The 20,960-nt window shown below is 35.9% G+C and overlaps 1 protein-coding gene across 11 annotated transcripts in view; it reads left to right on the forward strand.

Annotated features, from left to right (window-relative positions):
* LOC129764714 (supervillin) overlaps window positions 1–20,960 on the forward strand; it is a 776,186-nt gene that overhangs the window by 294,986 nt on the left and 460,240 nt on the right. The gene's annotated exons all lie outside the window — the stretch shown is intronic.

Here is a 20,960-nt window from a genome sequence, read left to right on the forward strand (position 1 = left end):
TTTGCCATTTCCTGAGATCGTTCGCACTACGATAAAATGATCTCATTTCCGTCCAAACGTCCAAACGACATCCGCTAGTTTTCAATGGACGATTACAAATAAATGCACAAATTCGAAAGGACTTCTGTCTATTGGAGTAAATTGCATAATTCTTCATTCACCCTATTTCTGTATATTCTTTCCGTGATTTTTATTAAAATACAGGTCGGACTCGATTGAACGGAGTATTGATTTTTTTCACTCCGAATAATCGAAAAAAAAACAATTTATCCAGATTCTCTCAGGAGGTGATAGACGATCATATTTGATGAAAAAAATCCTCCTACGCATATGTTCGAATTTCAACAATGACAGAGTTATAGAACTTTTTTTTTGGTTCGGACTCTGTTGCCTCAAACTGGCTCTACATTGAAAAGTACGCTACGGAAGACGATTCTGATGCTTTCATTTGAAAGATGAGAAAATTTAGTACAGGATATAGTAGTGGAACAACTAAATTAACTAAATTTTTATAACATTTTGGAAGTGAAACAATTAAAAGTTAATAATTTTTAATGTGTTATTATTAATTTTATCCTAAAAACTAGATTGTTTCTATCAATTTAAAGAAGTTCTTTAATCGCTCCACAATTTGTTCTTTGACGCACAACTTCCATCTTTCTTAATTTGGCTGCAATATCCATAAACAATTCCTGGTGAAAATTCAAGCAAAATATTCAAAAATCACGATTTTTACCCCACTGTACATGTAATAGCCACTTAAACTTCATATTAACGTTTAAAGGTTACATTTTTTATGAAATAAGCCATTTTTGAAATATAAAAAACAGGAAGTGGGTTATATCTATGGTATAACCGCAAGGGTGACGTAGGACTATCGTTGATTTAGAGATCATTTGTATGAAGTTGAATCTGAACTCATTCTGAATGAATGAATATTTGGAGAACTTCGAAAACGAGAGCGTTACGTTGGAGGCACAAGGTTTTATGCATCCAATATTGGATACGGAAATATCCTACTGATGGGGAAGAATAATCTTTAGAAGCTATCCTGTTGATTGCGATTGATTGAAAAACCACAAAACCAAATGTATTTGGTCACAGTGTTACATGGATAGAAAACATTCAATTAAACTCTTTCACATGAATATATTTTGAAAATTCCCAAAGGAACTGGCAGATTATTTTCCAGCAATGATTAGATATTTCCGGAACTTTCTCGATGCTGAATGGCATCCTAACGGAAAGAGTTCTGCGCGTGTATGTGTCGATCCTTCGCCGTCCACCTCCTCCAGCACATTAGGCAACGATGTTGTCTTGTCGATGTCCTCACGAAAAATGAATGTGTCTCACCACCAGAATATCGCTTAAGTATGCTTTTTGTGTGTGATTGAATCGAGAGAAGGTGTGGTTTACGATGGCAATTTGGAAGGCAAACTAGAGGGGAATGAACTCTCTGAGCTCGGAACTTTCGGCGACTGAGCAATAATCGATTGCGGGCGCATACAATATTGGATACGGAAATATCCTACTGATGGGGAAGAATAATCTTCTGAAGCTATCCTGTTAATTGCGATTGATTGAAAAACCACAAAACCAAATGTATTTGGTCACAGTGTTACATGGATAGAAAACATTCAATTAAACTCTTTCACATGAATATATTTTGAAAATTCCCAAAGGAACTGGCAGATTATTTTCAGTAACGATTAGATATTTCCACATTTTCCTCGATACTGTAAGCCCACCAGTGGTTAATGCCAACTCGATAACCACCTGTTAATAGCACTTGATTGAAACATATTTGGTCACAGTGTTACATGGATAGAAAACATTCAATTAAACTCTTTCACATGAATATATTTTGAAAATTCCCAAAGGAACTGGCAGATTATTTTCAGTAACGATTAGATATTTCCACATTTTCCTCGATACTGGAAGCCCACCAGTGATTAATGCCAACTCGATAACCACCTGTTAATAGCCGCGCGTGTATGTGTGTATAGCGATGTCTTCCCAGGGAACCGTTTGTGGCATCACTCTCCTCCTGATAGATTCCCTTCTGGCCTAGGGTGCACAAACAGGTTCTTGGTGACTCCGTTCATCCGCGCTTTCATGATAAATAAAGAGCTTCACCGCAACAGCGACAACATGCTCCAATCGCTGTTCAATTAGAACTGAGTGGATTTCTGAGCGCCGATCACTTATATACCGATTGGTGATTTCAATAGCCTGTTTTGAAAGCAATTTTAAGACTATTGAAACAAGTTTTTGGATCAAAAAGTAACAAGTATATAATGCGTAGACATTTTATCTTTCGAATGAAGTGTTTATCATACCATTTCGTTCAGTTGTTTAGGAGCTATTAACGCTCAAAATCTCGGTCTCCGGCGTAACGCTTTCGTTTTCGAAACTTTGATTTTACACCCCGGTATAGAAATGAAAGACGTAGTCCTACGTCAAAAAAATCCAAACTGAATATAATCGAATCACATATAATCGAGTCTGTATATAAACGAGTCCGACCTGTACTGTATTCTATTAGTCAAATAAATTCATTTAATACCAATATTGAGGGGATTGCAAAAAATTCATAGTCGACCATTTTGTGGCGGCGACCTTTTCGAATTTATGTTGTTCATATTGTAGTGTATTCTCCAAATCAAGCTTGGCGGCGGCCAAATTGAATTTTTCAAGATCATGGAATACGCAGTTTTATAATGACAGTGGAATTAAATGTATGTTCCAAATTTAAGATCAATCATTCAACAGGAACGGGGTCAATTTTCTATTGATGTGGGACAACCCAACAAACATTCAAACATGCATAGTAACAGATCATGCTGAATGAAACCATTCAAAAAGTAATTAGTTGTTTGGGGACTGCGGCCATCATGAAATTAGATTTTTCATTATATGTCACGTTCTCCTAGTCGAGAACATTCTTTTGATTCATTTTTGGGCATTTTTCATAAATAACTGTTTCATTTGATACCCATATTGATGGGGTTCTGAGAATCTAGGTAATCCGCCATTTTGTAGTGGCCGCCATCTTAGATTTGCATTTTTCATAAACAACTGTATTCTACTAGTCAAGCCTTTCATTATACACCCATATTGATGGGGTTCTGAGAAAATATCTAATCTGCCATTTTGTAGTGGCCGCCATCTTAGATTTGCATTTCTCATAAATAACTGTATTCTACTTGTCAAGCCCTTCATTTGATGCCATATTGATGGTGTTGTGAAAAAATATATATGGCGCCATCTTGCGGTGGCGGCCATTTTGGGTTTTGCATTTTTCATAAATAACTGTGTTCTACTAGCCAAGCTCTTTCCTTTGATACTCATATTGATGGAGTTCTGAGAAAATATGTAATCCGCCATTTTGTAGTGGCCTCCCAGTGGTCGGATAATCGAGTCTAAAATTCCGAATAAAAGAATCCCGGATAATCGAGTCCGACCTGTAGTAACAAATTTTTGGAACAAATACTACAGTGTGTTCCAGATTAGGTGTCACTAAAATGAACTGTGATTGTGTCAAAACAAAAAAACCACTTGTATTAATTTATTTTTTTATTGAAATGACGCATAATAGAAATAGCTTTGCCCAAAACGTTTTGTGGATCTGGTACGCCTGGCGCACACTGCATACTGAGGGACAGTGTTTTTTTTATCCCATTTATTTATTTATCAGGCTCATTAGCATTTTATCTGTAACAGAGCCGGGTTTTGACGTAGGACTACGTCTTTCATTTCTATACTGGGGTGTAAGTTCAAAATTTCGAAAACGAAAGCTTTACGCCCGAGAACGAGATTTTGAGCGTTAATAGCTCCTAAACAACTGAACGAAATGGTATGATAAACACTTCATTCGAAAGATAAAATGTCTACGCGTTATATGCTTGTTGCTTTTTGATCCAAAAACTTGTTTCAATAGCCCTAAAATTGCTTTCAAAACAGGCTATTGAAATCATACCAATCGGTATATAAGCGAGTGCCGCTCGGAAATCCACTCAGTTACGATTGCGCAACGATTCAGGTACGATCGCTGGAATGGATGGATGTTTCCCTAACACAGAGTTCAAAACCATGGAGCCTGTGGAAATCTGCATAGCAAATTAGATGTAAGCTGTGGGTGCTTTTGTTTTCGCTTGCGTTTCTGGAAATTGGAATGTTTCCCTAAAACAGATTTCAAAACCATGGAGCCTGAGGAAATCGACATTGCAAAATTGATGCATGCTGCGGGTGCTTTTATGCTCGCTTGCGTTTCTGGAAATCGGAATGTTTCTCTAACACAGACTTCAAAACCATGGAGCCTGTGGTAATCGGCATAGAAATTTAGATGCAAGCAGTGGGAACTTTCGTACTCGTTTGCGTTTTTGCAAATTGGAATGTTTTCCTAACACAGACTTCAAACCCATGAAGCCTGATGAAAGGTGCAAACTACGAGTACTTTTGTACTCGCTTGTATTTTTGCAAACCGGAATGTGTTTTCCCAATACAGATTCCGAAACCAAGAAGTTGGGAGATCGGCATTGCAGATACATTCAAGTCGGCAATGCTTTTATACCCCCAAACATTTCTACACTCCAGAATTCGTTTTGCTATCACGGTCTACAAAAGCGAGTACAAATGCAACGCTTTGGCTCGATTATTCAAGACTGCATTGGAAGATATCCCTTCATGTCACCAGCTCACTGAACTTCTACGCATACCGTTTGATGATTAGGCAAAATGTTGATAACTATTTGCTGTGATAACTACTACCATAATGCATGAATTAACTTAAATTGAGATTCGTTTGCAATTGAATTCGTAAATAGTTTCATTCATTTGCTATTTTAATCAATATACAAAAGATAGCACTACGCAGCGGCGATATCGCACCCAATGAGGATCATCCGAGGTGGCATTATTGCTAATTGAAGAAATACAATTGATTACTAAGCCAACGGCAGTCCTACGTCAACCTTGCGGTTATATCATAGGTATAACCCATCCATAGTTTTTATCGTGTAGATGTACATATGTTTATGTTTCTATAAATTGTAAATTACACAGTAGAAGTAGTAGCCATTTAGGCGTTAGGTTTTCTGTTCCATTACATTATGGTAAATTACACTCTAGTAGCCATTTCGGCGTAAGGGTATTCTATCTGTTCTTCCATTGTTCAGCGGAGACAGTTGATATTGATCATTGTTGGGTTATTTATAGAACAGAACAAATAATTTCAATTTTATAGTTGCGTTCACAGTTTCTGTAGCGAGACGATTTCAAACTTTTGTTTTGTTCGCATTATATTGCGAAAAAATATGATTTCCATCACTACTATATTTGATACATTTGACAGGAGCAAAATTGTTCAACACTGAAGATCGTCAGTTATTTCCGCAGCTAAAATAATATAATACTTGCCTAAATTTTCTTTGGAGAAGCTGCCAATTACAAAAGTAGCTAGCGCTCTTTCTTCGAATCTGTAAACAGAGACCGGTGAGTCTCACAGTTAAAAACTTAACTGTATTTTGGACCTTCCGGTAGTTCAGATTAGGAATCAATAATTAGTACTGACTCCTGTGGCAAAATGATCATGATTGGAGTTTCGAAAGCGATTTTCGGTGCATGATTTTACTATTTGATACCCAAATCTCAACCAAGTTGTGATAAAAATAACGCATAGAATACTATGCGTATTCCTCTGGCAACATTAGTCTTTCTGTATAACAATAATGAGACAAAGCCGTCGATTGGGGTAGGTTCGTCTTGTGAGGCACTGGCTGGACTTGTTCTCTGCTGTGATGTGAATGAACCATTCACCAATAGTTGATAGCTTGTACGTAAATTAATTTGTTAATAAACAACATTATTTTCATCACAACAATGACTGTACGCCCATGTTTGGATTTACCTGCTTGATAAGTTGTATATCTTTGCCCAATACTTATTTTACGAAAGTTTTGGGTTTCCACAGGTATCAGTGATTTGGGTTTGAATCTCATCATTTGCTTTCTATTTTTTCATGAAGAAATATTTCATAACTAATCGTATTTGTCGCTGTGAACACGTAAGAATATTGAAATTCAAATAACTGTCATTCATTCAATAAATGTTATGACCAACAGTTTCACAATTTCTTTTGATAGATTATTCAGGATTTTTTTCATTTCACGATTCGGGAAACATAGCCCTGTATTCTGATAATTGTTAAACTTGGATGACTAAATGGCAAGTTTGTCTGGAGGAAATAGAATCCGAATTTTCCCGGCATACGTGTGACCAGGGCCCGAAATCTTCGAAGGTGGAAAATGAGGACCGGCTCTACTCTCAGCAGCTTCGCTTCGACTAGAACTGCTTCGGCAGTCGCCGCCAACAAAAAGTGACTTGACTAGAAAATGAATTGACTAGCGTTGACTAGCGAGGATGACTGGTGAACTAGTCCAGTCAGTGGTTATTTTAACTGACTCGACTAATGAATAGAAATCTGCCTCTTCATTCAACTGACTTCAATCCACACTCCCATTTCCCCCTGACACTAATTCATACCCGCGTACGCAAAAAAGAGTTCCTATCACGACGTAAAATAGAAGACATTGTATGCGTTTATGTTTCTCTTCTGTCGCATCGTGTTTATTCTTTCGTGTTGTCAAGAAATAATTGATCAGAACTAATTACCCATTCCGCTGTGCACGTTACAAGTTCAGAGACACTTTTCCACCCGTGAAACGTGCACCATCCAATTGGCAATTGGCACAGCGACGATGCAACAAAAAGCAATTTGAGTATTTTCAAATTAACTCTTAGCTTAGATTGTGCAATACTTAATTGCAAAAAAAATTATGGGAGGTTGTGTCCAAGATACGACCGCATTTTTGACGTAGAACTACGCTGTTATTTTATATAAGTCGCTTATTTATACCTTCGGATATTATTCTATAATGCTGTGAAATCTTAGAAACAACTGCTTAGTAGAATAATCTATGAAATGGTCTTTTCATTGTAGAATCAGTTGACGATAATAGATTGATGATTCATTCTTACCCTCGCAAAACAATACACTAACTGTTCGTATGTCGCAATCTATTTCATGTCAATGCATTGAAAATTTACCTTGAACGCTATTCCGGTGGCCTTTTTCGCAATTGACATAGACTCGGCTACAGTCGATTATATACATGTTGCACCAGCACCATTATTCCACATCTCATAACTACATCAATATATCTTTGGCACCGCATGGAAACAACAACAATGACAACACTTGCAGGTATCAACTATCATGCTACATGTTATTTAGTATTGCCTCAAAGGAATCGCACCTATAGGCTTCCTTCGTACAACGTAAACCAAGCGCCAAACAAGCGTTCGCCATAGCATGCATACAGAGCCATACATTGGTGGCTTGAAACTACTAGGAATATAAACACTTCTCATCATTTTCATCAAACCTAATCACATACAAAATTCCAGAACGACATTTACTTTCTTAATGACTAAACAAGCGAAATAAACTCTTTTTGTTAATAACAACTTCGTGGCAATGCTTCATTATGATCAATATTAGCGCAAACGCAATACTAGTTGAAGGCAGTTTTGCGACTGGCACGCGAATCCAAATAACTTATAACATTCCAGTAAGACATTCAAGATACTTGGTATTCCCCAAATATTTTTTTGGCGCACAACCTTCGCCATAACGTCAGTTTAATGCATTAATGCATTCTCAAAGGCACCAACATCATTCTTCTACTTTTCCTTTGTTCACGGAGACTTTAAATCTTACGATTTCCCCTCCGTTGGTCGTCGATAAGTTGCTCGTTATTGATAGCTCTGTTAGGGAAAGCACACAAATGGACAGAACCAATGTATGGGAAAATGGAAACGCTTATAGTTTTCATGAATTTTAACCATTTACACACCAGGGGGTTGTGATGTATAGAACATCAAACAAATCTTAAGGAATTTCCGATTCGTTTGGTATGTAAATCGTCAAAATTCGTTCGCGGCAAAAATAGTTATTAACGTTAACTTTATTTCATAAAAACGTGAACTGTTTTCTGATTTGGCACCCTTAATGAAAGACGTAGTTCTACGTCAAAAATTACCATGATAGATGCGCTGAAATAGTTCCAATTATAAATGGAGAAAAACAATCTTAGCTTCAGAACTAATAACTCGTGAGCATTACCTTTTGGTTTCAATTTTAGTTAATATTTAGTTGAGATTTTGGTGCTTAATCTTCTTGAATGGTTTTCACGTTCCCTGTGGAACTTTTGCCGTCTCAACGTATGCATTAACTAGCGTCATTTATTAATATTTAGTATTAATACTTAGTTCTAGAATACACGTGATCACAGTGCAAGTCGAAGGAAATTTCTTTGACGAAAAATCCCCGCCCAGAACGGGAATCGAACCCGAACACCCGGCATGATAATGCGAGACGCCAACCACTCGGTCACGGTGCCTAATAAATAAATGCCTCAAAAAGGGGCAACATCGAGTCTCGCTCGTGATGCACTTGCATACCCCAGGGCTCTAGGGCGCTCAGCAGAGTAGTGAAATCAATCGATGTGTGAGCGAATAAAATTATAGATTAAGGGATTGAATTTATTTCAAGCGGCTAGTTCAAAGATACGCGTGTACCAGTGCATTTTGTAACAATTTCCTTGGCGGTCACGAGAGTCACGTCCCGCGTATACAGTCCTCTCACATAGGTCGACAACTATTGGATATTCGCTGTGAATACGTTATACCCGCAGATCATACTCTTGAAACTTCATCTAAATTTGAAATGATGTGCGAAGGAGCGAAAGAGCATTTTATCCTGAGACACATCTATCTTGACCAATGGAGCTAAACGATCGCCCACTGTGTGCCTCTGTCACATTCTCCCAGTCCGAGTTGCTGCACACGCAAAACAGCAGCCGTCTCACAGCACAGGCACAGGCAACCAAGCCAGGCGGCACCCACACAAACGAGGGCGTGTGATATCAAACTTGTCCGCGTAGTCATCGTCTCCCGCATCAGAACTGAACTTGAACTAAAAAGTGTTTATATTACGTGTCTGCTTCCGCGGCGCTGGCCAACAAAGAAAGTAGTGCAAAGATGATGATGATGCGAAGAAGTGTTCTGCTCTACTCTCGGCGGCTGCCTGCTCCAGAGACCAATGAAAAGTTCTTTCAGTACACACTTCTATTCTATGCTTTATTATTGGTGGTGTTGATGTTGTTAGTTGAAGATTATAGTCACGCAAGAAGTTGCCTTTGCGTACATAAAGTTGAAAATTCTCCATGTGAGATATGCGGTGGTGGGGTTTGAGCTCACCTTGGTTCTGCCGTTCGTTTTTGCAAAGCTTTAAATTGTGTGCGTTGCATTGTAACGGTACAGACAGTCTCGGTTTGACATTTCTAGTCCTAACTATTGGATAGACGAATGCAAACAATAGCATCCGCCGAGTGATAACAAAAAATAGTTTATTGATATTCTCTGCTCTTCGTATGCGTGTTCAAAAGCCATAGAATATTTAATACCTAGTGATAAGCAGCTGCGAAAGTGCAGGCAAGTGTATAATTTTATGTCATCCGCTCCTCTAATTTTGTCATTGTAAATTCGTATGGTTTTTTGAATCAACATATTTTCAATATTTTAATTTGATAATTCATCGAATAAAAAACATATTCCACATAAATAATCAAACTTACAGAATACTTTTGTGTAGAATGGCTTCAGATAGAAATATTAATTCGTAATACCAGAAAATCTTTACAAAATCGTTGACGAAAGATAGTTGAAAGTAACGATTCTTGAATTGGTTGAATTGTAATAAATTGGACTAAAATATGATATGAACCCAACCAAATTCTTTCTCGTAAATTGGTGATTTGATTGGTAAAAAATTAACTAACCGAGCTTGAAATTAGATTGATTAACATAATTAAGTTTTATTATAAAATAACTATAATTTATTATATTTTTTTTCCTAAAATGAATCTTACTAAATTCTCTCCGAAATCAAACCTAAATTTAGCCAAATCTCACACCCATGAGTGAAACTTAGGGCAAAAAATTAAAGGGATTCCAAGCGTTTTTAACTCGATCATTTTTTGATTCACTTTGTATATCGTTTTGTCTCAAATTCCGAACACTCCATTTTTAAATGTAAATTGATTGAACTTCAGTGTTATAAATAATTGAAAAATAAAAACCCTGATATTCTTTGGGATGTATTCTTCCGTATAAAATCATCTACAAGTATCGATACAGCCTAGAATTTATTACAGTGACGTCTCGATTACATCACGCTCATAAAAATTTTCGCGTGATAAAATAGAAACGTCATACATTCGAAACAGATTTTTTTTTTTAGACGAAAAATCTTTTTTTCTCCTCCAATATGTATGATATAAACACTATTCTCCGTGCAACACGCAAAATTTATAGTAAAACATTCATTACAATATTTATCGCATGGACACGTAAAACAACACAGTATAACATGATATAACGAAATTATTGTTGCAGTGCTTTTCTCAATTTCTCTTGTTTTCTTGAGGAGATTGTGTGAAAGACATTGTAGCTAAATTTAAGTTATTTTGTTCTTCCCATTCTATGAATTGAAGTTTTGTATGAGTTGCATTCTGTTTTTCAGAGCTGCTATTTCCAGTTGATTACTTTAACTAATCTTCTTTTTTCTTCATCTTCATTTTTTCTAATATCGGCATTCTTTTCTGATGGATCAGTCACTATACCGATACTTTGGCTGTCAGAAAGTTGTACGTGAAATATTCTTCCTTCTTCGAGGTCCGGTACCACTATTTGATTACCAGGATCAGTAATCATAAATAAGGTGGATGCAAAAATTCTGCCTTCATTAACCAAATACATATTTGTTTTGGACCACATCAAATTGTGATTGTGGTTGACGTGTTGCCAATATTCAAATAGCTAGATCTTTGAATGTTATTTTTTTCAGTGCCTTGTTCATTATTTCTGAATTAAGCATGATTGACATTTCTTTTTTTTCCGAGAACGTTTACTTATCATCTAACGTTTACAGAGTCAAATTTCACCTTAAAATAGAACTTATTTCGTATATAATAAAGACTAACAATTTAATAATAACTAAATTTAACACTAGCTTGATTGGACAGGATAAGGATTTAGGACAAGGGCAGACATTTCTAATATTTCTCGATATATTACTTTTATGTTTTGAATTTGTCCCTCATTCATCATTCCGTTGACGTTGGACAATCCTTAATCAGTCCATCGCCAGAGGAAATTTCATCCCCACAAGAAATGGTGCGCAATGCAGTTATCTTTTATCGAAACGCCCTTAGGTTGTCGTCTTTTTCGTGGACTTCCAGAACAAAAAAAATAGTTTCTGCTGTGAAACATCGAGGGCTCTTCGATTTTCCAATCAATGGATGTTTATGAGCACCAGAAACATTGTAACATTAAAATTATCCGGTTTTTGTCAGCTTTGATTCATGCGACGACTTTTTTCTCCAAATGAGTTAACGTTTATCTCGTAATCATTTTAAAAAATAAGGCAGATTCGTTGCAAATATATATCTGGTCAACGGTCAAATCATATGTCTTCAAGTAATTGAGAAATTATTCTTTGAAGTTATCTATTGCACAAACTTTAAAATTAAGACAAGAATCGCTGAACGACGCAGATACTATCAACCATCTCAGTCGTATACAGTCGTTTCTAGCTCGCTGTATTTTCTCTTAAAGTAAGTATAAAATATCTACCGTCAATTACAGTAGAACCCCGATCATCCGCAATAACGAAAATGAGGTACAAACGCGAAAAAAAGATATTTTAGCATGAAAACTATGTTTCAGCAATACAGAAATTATTGAACTATCAATCTGTAAGGTCGTGTGCATCAGTCAGATAATGTGAAAGCCATGACCAAAACAGAAAAGCAAGACGCTACCACTCACAGACAAATTTCGGGAAGGTTTGTAGAATTACTAGGGAACCCACTTTCGCGGATAATCCGCACCGCGAATCAACCGCTCGCGGATAATCGAGATTCTACTGTAATTTAAACATTAAAACAATTCTACCTTCAGCAGCATATTTAATTTTTCTTTTAGTGCTTATGGTCAAAACTTACAGTTTCACAAATTAGTTCTTCTACTTTAGCATTCATTCCGAATTGTTGAGCGATTTGTGATTTGTTTTTTTTCCATTAGCTTATATCGCCAAGTAGTCACTACACAAGAATAAATCCATTACAAATAAAGTATGACTGTCTCTTCCATGGTTCAAACTGGGAAACGGCATAGGTCGTGCATCTCATTTCACACAATCGAAGAGAAAGTTACTCAGAATTGTTCATTATTTTAAATTTCATTTTTTGTTCAATTTACTGGCAGATTGAACTTTTCATATAATTTCTCATTTTTTGAAAAACGTTATAAAAGCGAAACATTTTCAGTGATAAATACGAGGGTGATAAAAACGCCCAGTGATATAATCGAGACGTTACTGTATCTGCAAAAAAGTGACTGTCAAAACAAGTGATGAAATGTTTGGGTTAGCAAATTTTGTAAAAAACAAACATTGTTAATTTCTTAGTTTTTGTAATTGTTTTAACTATTTTTCTTGCTTTTTCCGTGTCAAGTGCTAGAAAAGGTAAGTATTTACTATAAATGGATAACAATCATCTTTTATGCAGAAATCTTCATGAAAAATAGTGTTTAATCGGGGACCCCGATCTGGAAAACCGGAAAAATCGAATTTTCGTTTTTTGCATTTTTGGGAAGCTCAGAAATGTTGCCCCAAAAGGATTTTTTGATATTTAATTTCGTTGGAAAGTTACAGCTAAAAGTATGAAATCACCTCAGAGGATATAGTAATGCTATACGAATTTTGAAACACGTTTTTCTCGAAACCATGTTTTTTCAACTGGTGGTATCGATATTTCAGGATCTACTCGACCGATTTGGCTGAAATTTTTATGAGCATGTAAAAATGGATTATCTAAAGCGTTACGTAGCTGTTTTTGATATCTCATTTTCTTGATTTTTTATTAGCTTCTAAACAGCGATTTTTCATGAAAAATAACTCATTTTTAACAAAAAAGGCCGCCATTTTGGCATTTTTTTTTTGAATTTTCAAAAACCTTTATGTAACGCTTTAGGTATTGTCCTAAAGTTTCAAAATATTCATTGGAATTTGTTCTACAACACCCCATTCCTTCAGAACCGATACTACCAGTAAGGTATCGATTTTCAGACAGCATCTACGCATTCAGTTGTCAACAGCGTAATAATCATTATTCGTGCACTCAAAAAATGGAGAACACTTCTTCAAATATACCTCAAACAATAACCAAAATACCTAAACACTTCACTTTATTCGTTACGTTCGAAAAAAAATCACGAAAACTTATTTTTTCCGACCTTATATACAGGGATCCCTCCTTAAGGAGTGTTCGGAATTTGAATCAACTTTCGACGCATGATTCTAATGTCGAACAGTAGATGTTTGAACACGATATTTTCAAGCAAATATAGCAGAAGTTCACAAATTGGGGTACAATGAGCGTCTAATCCAGAAGCAACAATATAAAAAGACCTTAAATCAATTATGAACAAATGTTTGTAAGATTTTTACTTTTTAAACATAGTCGCAGGCGCAAACCAACGGGGTATAATTGATTTTCTTGGTCAGGTTTTCAACTAAAATCCCAATAACAAAACCAAATCCAGAAGTAACAGGTTGTACTCGATCATACACAGACCCGATTATATACAATTTTAGACTTCATTATATACAGAAATTTTATATATTTCAAATATGACTTATTTCGCGAAAAAAGGAGTGGGTTGTATCTGTGATATATCCGCCAGGTGGGCTGACCTAGAATGGTAATCATTTGTTTGGAGTTGCATCAGAATCTTCTTGTTTTTAATGGACTTCAACCCGAGGGTCATTGGTCCCTCAATTCTCATTGAATGAATAAGTGAATGAATATTTTGAAAGATCGTTGGAAGTTTTTCTTGTTAGTGTAGGTGAGTGGATGAGACATAAAATTATACACATAAAATTGAAAAAAAATAACTAAAAAAAAGTGAAATACAAATGAAATAAAAAAACAACTCTTTTGAATTTGTTGGTGCTCCTAAATAGAACCGAGGCGCCTTGATTATGGTTCCATTGCCACATTGAAATCTGTATTTTCGGGCCAAAAAATCTTTCTTATCTGTAATGAAAATAGAAAATCTGTATTGGAATCTGTATAACGGATTTTGCATTAGATTTAAGTACTAAGTAATAATAGCATACTTGAAGTAAAGTGTATATATTCTGCTCATCCATATTTCGAAGCTCGTGATCACTGGTATATTTTGCCAATTTTTTTTATTGAGACTATTTAGCAATTTTCAGGTCTATGCAAAAAGTTTACTGTGCAATTCTTTCTCGCACAGAGGTCTAATTTGATCGAAAATGCGAAATATCTTGGATTGAGAGTTTTAGATACGTAGAAAATTATACCATTTAAAAACATTTTAAAATGTATTTTTAGGGAAAACCAAGTTTATGTATTCATTCAATCGTCACTTTGCTCGTGGTGTTTCGACAACTTGCAGGATTTGGCCACGATGTCGTTTGACAACTGTACCGGGGCACTTCTCCTCGGATTTTAACAAATAATTTCGATTTGATAATTGCATTCATAGTTTCTGTAGCGAGAGGTTCCAAACTTTTGTTTTGCTCGAATTATTTGCGAAAAAATACGATTACTATCACTACTATATTTGACACATTTGACAGTAGCAAAAATAGTTCATTTCAGTACTGTTCGAATTGTCTGTTTGTTAATAGTTGCGTAAACTGATCAAATATTTTAAAATTAGTTTATTTTGCTACAAACTCTGTATCTGTATATACAGATTCTTGGCCAAAAAACATACTGAAAATCTGTATTGTTACAAAAAAAATGTGTATATGTGGCAACAACTAAATGGATTTCCGAGCGGGCGCCAGCTTATATACAGATTTGTGTGATTTCAATAGTCTGTTTTCAAAGCAATTTTTAAGCAATTGAAACAAGTTCATGGATCAATAACACTTTGAGTGGAATTTATTTATTTAACGTGTTAACAAAAGAAAGCATTGGGGGTCTCCGTAGCCACATTGGTTGCACGTTCGCTTAGTAAGCGATCGATCGTGAGTTCAAAACTCAGGGCCCTCATTGACCATCTTTGTGTTGTTACAGAATAGCTACGTCCACGCAACAATCATCAGCGATGGAGATCAATCCACGGTCGAAATAAGATCGATTCATCCATACAACTGCTCTGCTCCGCCAGACACATCGGGCTACTGTTCTATAAATAACTCAACAATAATCAATCAACTGTCTCCGTTGTCCGGTGGTCCAACTGTGGATTATGGAAGAACAGAAAGAATACTCTTACGCCTAAATGGCTACTGTGTGAATGTATCATATGTAATGGTATAGAAGGAATACTGGCGAATGACAACTGTGTAATGTGCTAATTATAGATATGATGACCATGTGACATGTACACGATTAAAATTCGGCTCTGTTACAGCTAAAATGCTAATGAGCCTTAAATAAATAAATGGGATAAAAAAAAAGAAAGCATTGCAAATTTAAGACGTTCTTTCAGTGCTTAAATGTTTATGAGCATGCAGCGTGGAAATGGAATTGAGGTCAGCTTAAGGAGTGCAAATAAGAGAAACTGTTTCTGTTTCTGGGCTGACTCAATGCGTTCTTCATGAACAACCATATACGGGTTCCAAACGATGTTACAGTATTCCAGAATGGGCCTTACATGTGATATATAAAAGCTTTTTTGTGTATGAGTCCTGGAAGTTATGTGAGAAGCGTTTGACAAAGCTTAACACACTATTTGCCTTATTGATTACAGTGTTGCAGTGTTCTAAGAATGTGAGTTTATAGTCCAGGATGACGCCTAGATCTCTAACTATTTAACTTTTTTCTACATTTTTATTTTCAAGACGTATTACAATATTTTGTACATGATTTTTCTGCTAAATGTTATGGAGTTGAATATTTTTAAATTTAGTTTTAGTAGATTTTTATTACACAAAGTATGGAATACAAGTATTTCGTTTTGGAATGCTTCGATGTCGTTTTCATTTCCAATTTCCGCGAAAAGCTTCATGTCGTCATCATACACAAGTACATCGATACACTTGAGAACGAAGGAGATGTCTTTAACGTACAGAATGAAAAGAAGAGGACCAAGATGTGGGACTCCCGCAGTGACTTTTACTGGTGTAATTAACAAGCATATAACGCGTAGACATTTCATCTTTCAAATGAAGTGGCTATCGTACCGTTTCGTTGGTTAGAAGAAATTACCGCTCAAAATCTTGTTGTTCCGGCATGATGCTATCGTTTCCGAAATTTTGAACTTACTTCTCAGTATAGAAATGAAAGACGTAGTCATACGTCAAAATGTAATACTTATTTCAACGTTAAGGTGAAAGTTTATTGGCTATTAGAAGTACAATGGAGTAACCATAGTGATTTTTCTAGATTCTAATTGAGGCACACAAGGAATTGTTTAAAATGATATTGCAGCGGAATTAGAAAAAATTGAAATTAGATGTCGGAAAACAGATTATAGAACATTTAGAGGGCTTCAGTTTAATTGATAGAAACAATCAAGTATATTATGATTTTTTGTGGGATAAAATGATTAACTTAAAAACAACTAACTTTTAAGTTTTTTTACTCTCAAAATGATGAAAAAAAAAATAAAAAAATATAAAAGTATATAGCACATTTTCTCATCTTTCAAATATAAAAATAAAAAATCATAACTCTAAAACGACAGAAATCACATCTCTGATTTTTGGATATGGATAAACGAAATCTATTTTTTTTCCTAAGAAAGATTACCTAATTGGCTTGAATTTGATATGTCGATTATCTGAATCGGTTCAGTAGTTCAAAAGTTGAATTTTAATTTTTTAATGAGAGATGCGAGAAACATATCGTTTACATTTTTTATCCCACTTGTTTATTTATTTAGGCTCATTAGTATTTTAGCTGTAACAGAGCCGGGTTTGAATCGTGTACATATTATATGTACATTAGGGTGCCAATGAAAATGGTCATCTCGAATTCCAAAAATTTACCCCATAAAAAATGTTCACCACCTCGGAAAAACACCCTATGCAAAATATCAATTCAATTGGACTTAAGGGAGAGTGGCGCAAAGCGGTCAAAGTTTGATTTTTTGAAAATCGAAAAATCACCCAAAGGAGGAGTAAGGGAAATTGGGATATTCGAAAAAAATTTTTGTCGAAAATCGGCATTCTAGGACTACGAAACGAAAAGTATGGTTTTTGGTGCCAATAAAAATAGTTATTTCGATTTTTCATTCGGAACTTGCTACGTAATGTTGATTTGCACGATAATATACCCTATGAAATATATTTACTCGTGTCACAAACGTTCAAATTTGAGTTTTTTTGAAAAACAAAAAATCACCGAAAATCGAAGTTTTTAAAAAAATTTTTTTTGATGCCAAATGTCTTAAAATTTCATTACTCGTCGATATTTACAGTAATGAGACAATGTTTAATGGCCGAACAAGCTTGATAGTTCTGAATTTGAGACAAAACGTTACATCCGTATATTTCTTTCGAGTCTACGGATTTCGAAGGGTATTTTTACAATACATCGAATAAAAAATAATTTTTTTCGTGAATAATGAAATCGAATTGTTTTAGGTAGGACTACCTAAATGGATCTAGTATATAGGGCTTTGCTTGAAACTTATTATAGGACGCTATGGTGACTGGCAGTACTTGTGGCAGATTATGCAAATTATATCTATCCTTTTGAACTGGTTGAATTTTTTGTTGACGGAAGATGGTTGAAAGTAATGATTCTCAAATTGGTTGAAATATGATTGCAAAATTCGCTAAAATATGATATGAACCCTCACGAAACCTTGTTCGAAATAGTGAAAAACTGACTTGAAATTCAATTGAAATAAAAAAAATATATAGGAGGCTGTGTGAAAGACACTACCGCGTTGTTGACGTAGAACTACGCTGTTATATTATTTGAGTCGCTTGTTTATGTGGTGCCCATGACCTAGTGGTAAGCGTTGCGCTTGCCAAGATGGAGGCTTTGGGTTCGATTCCCGTTCGGGTCAGAAATTCTATCGTCATAGATCGTTTTTCTGGCTTGCACTGGTAAAGGGGAACTATCTAGGTTTGTGGTGGGATGAGCATTGGGCATTGCCAATCCCCAAAAAAAAACCTCAAAAACCCGGAAACAGTTCCTCTAAGCGAATTGACGCCGCTATAAGCGTCTTTGCCTAGTCCTGGTGGTACTTGGGACGTATAGCAGCAGTATCACGATGGTCCTCCTGCGAGATAGTGGGGTTGGTCGCAGGTCTTGCAAGCCGCACCACTAAAACACCAAGCAACGAACAATACACAGGAAAAATTGTGAATCAGGCCATGTTGTAAAGACGTTAAGCCAAAATAAATAAATAAAATAAATAAATTGTTTATAACTTCGGATATTATTTTAAATGACTCATAATATTACAGTACGACATTCACGATAGTCTATCTTGGTATTCCCCAAATAATTATTTGGCACACAACTTTCACGTCTGCATCATCAGAGCGCCAGTTCAATTCATTGATGCAATGTCAAAGGCATCAATTAAGCCCTTATGACGACGGAAGACAAGCGATGTTTACTGCTTCGAGTAATGAAAAAGACAGAATATTTGCCTCAGCAGAGATTTATTATGCATACCCTAGCGCAAATATTTCCCTCCTTCTTTATATTTATTATTACGGCTGCATAATGTGCACCACCAAACAATCGTCCATCATAGCACCAAAAAATTAAGCTATTGTTGCTCCGCGACAGGGCCAATGCTCACGAGAGCAGATACAAATGGGGTTTCAGCGTAGCGAAGATATACCTACTATTTTTACGCACGAGTTATGAAGCACGCACGTATGCACACAAATATCCATATATCGATGGCTTGAAGCAACTATATATACACACACACACTTACCTCCGTTTTGCGTTCTTCTCAACAGAAGGCCTTCCTGTTGATATTGCCGGTCTAGATTATCTTAGCTGTCATCCTTGGTGGAGAGTTTTGCTACCGTCATGCGAAACCAAATCGCACACGCATTTCCAGAACTATTATTTTCTTGGTGAGCCGATGATACCCTAGCTTAATGATTCCCCACACAATTGTGTAGTTCAGAACCTTAATGGAATGGCATGAGTTTGACGTAAAGACTGCAATGCCAGAGACATCTGTGAGTAAATTATTTAGTCGCGTACACAGCTCAATCCGAAACGACACTCGACATGTGGTGACGCAAAAGAATGAAAATCAAGCGATTTTCATTGCTTCGTATCTAGAACGATACTGTAAGTTTGCATCAGCGAGATTCAATATTTATGCTCTAGGCAAATATTCCCCTTCGATGATCTTCTTCCTCTTCTTTTATTTGTTCACGGAGACTTAATCACTCCCTTTCGTTGATCGCCGATAAAGTTGCTCGTTTTTGACGGTATGGGTAGGGAAGCTCACAAATTAGCAGAACAAATGTATGGGAAAATGGAAATGCTTCTAGTTTTCATCAATTTAAACCGTTTACACACCAGTGGATTGCAATATATAGCGTGAAAAGCAAATCTTAGGGAATTTCCGATTCGTTTGGTATGTAAATCGTCAAAATCCGTTCGCGGCAAAAATAGATATAAACGTTAACTTTATTTCATAAAAACGTGACTGGTTTTCTGATTAGGCACCCTTAATGAAAGACGTAGTTCTACGTCAAAAAAAGAAGTTTACTCATAGATTAACTGTAATTTATTATGATTAAATTTTCCTAGAATGAATCTTTTATCAATGACTCTCAGGAATTCAATCCCAGTTTAACTGAATTAGATTTTCTGAATTCTTAGGACAAATAATTGAAATTTTGTACGAAAACTTATAATTATGGCATTTCTTGATAGATCGGAGAGATACTTGTATCAATCAATCGAACTAATTTATGCTCACCTATTAAAACAAGAAAGAAATTGTAAAGAATAAGTCAAGATAATGCGAAAGAAGGAAATAACTGACATTGAGTAATGACAAAGGGTTTATTTATTTTTGTTGTACTCTCCTCCGTCCTCAACGAAATCAGACATACTTTACTCAATTTGTTTTAGTCCGTAATTTTAGTAATAGGTCTGTGTAATTTCTAAAATCTGTGTAAGTCCGTAAGTCCGCTTGTTTTGCCTAAAGATTCGTTTATTTTTCACAAAAAAAATGAACAATCAAATCCTTATATCTACGGATATTTATCTACGTGTATCTGGCATCTCTGGTGACGATGCGTTTTCCTAGCAACGTTTGCTCTCCCGCACTCTTCTGTGTTCACTCATCCGAAATGGTAATGAAAATTGATTATTTTACTGCTTATGTTTTCGCTTCTCATGATCATGAGCACATCTTCAAAATTATTGGGTGGTTTATTTACGCTTTGTTGTGCCGGGCTGCTACTGGCTGCTACAGCTGCGACTCCATCTGCGCTCATGCTCCATAAAGGTTCTTTGTTGGACATGGTCAGGGATTATTGTGAACTGGGGGGCTGGTTTGATGTTAATGGCGAAAGAATGTGCAACAATTAACCCGTTGGTTAGCCGCACCGAGTTTTACGGAAATTTCGAACATTTATTTGTTGGATATTTCAGAAGCAAACAATAAAGCTTTGGATTATTTTTTGTACAGGTTTGCAATTAGTAAAACACTATCGCAGTCATCTTACATCAACAATAATTCACCTCATTTTGCGAGTTTGACTTTCTGTGTCTTATCCTGGTGTCAGCTTTCGAATGGTACGAGTCACTGGTGAACACAACGTGTGAGCAAAACTCATCGAATAATTCAAT

The sequence above is a fragment of the Toxorhynchites rutilus genome, chromosome 2, assembly GCF_029784135.1.
Source record: "Toxorhynchites rutilus septentrionalis strain SRP chromosome 2, ASM2978413v1, whole genome shotgun sequence".
In the NCBI taxonomy this organism is placed as follows: domain Eukaryota; kingdom Metazoa; phylum Arthropoda; class Insecta; order Diptera; family Culicidae; genus Toxorhynchites; species Toxorhynchites rutilus.